Source organism: Pteropus alecto, unplaced genomic scaffold (genome assembly GCF_000325575.1).
Source record: "Pteropus alecto unplaced genomic scaffold, ASM32557v1 scaffold20, whole genome shotgun sequence".
In the NCBI taxonomy this organism is placed as follows: domain Eukaryota; kingdom Metazoa; phylum Chordata; class Mammalia; order Chiroptera; family Pteropodidae; genus Pteropus; species Pteropus alecto.
Window position 1 is genome coordinate 25,585,172 of NW_006436298.1, and position 352 is coordinate 25,585,523.

The 352-nt window shown below is 40.1% G+C and overlaps 1 pseudogene; it reads left to right on the forward strand.

The window, feature by feature from the left end:
- Positions 1 to 116, forward strand: LOC112480994 (annotated as a pseudogene).
- The last annotated feature ends 236 nt before the right edge of the window (positions 117 to 352 follow it).

The following is a 352-nucleotide window of genomic DNA, read 5'->3' on the forward strand; positions in this document are numbered from 1 at the left end:
GTCTATGGCCATGCCACCCTTAACAAGCCTGATGTCTGATCTTGGAAGCTAAGCAGAGTCGGGCCTGGTTAGTACTTGGATGGGAGACCACCTAGGAAGACCAGGTGCTGCAGGCATAAATAATAAAAAAATAATAAATTAAAGATTGTGCTTTTAACTTTACAAGGCCAGCCACATTGTCCTCTGAGGGTGCTGGGTTTGTTTTCACCCACCAGCATTCAAGGAGAGTCCCTACTGCTTCTTCACTTGGTATCATGAAACTCAAGCTGGTGGTTGTGAAATACTATCTCTTTTTTCTTTTCTTTAAAATATTTTTTTATTGAAGTATAATTCAGATACAACATTATGTTGG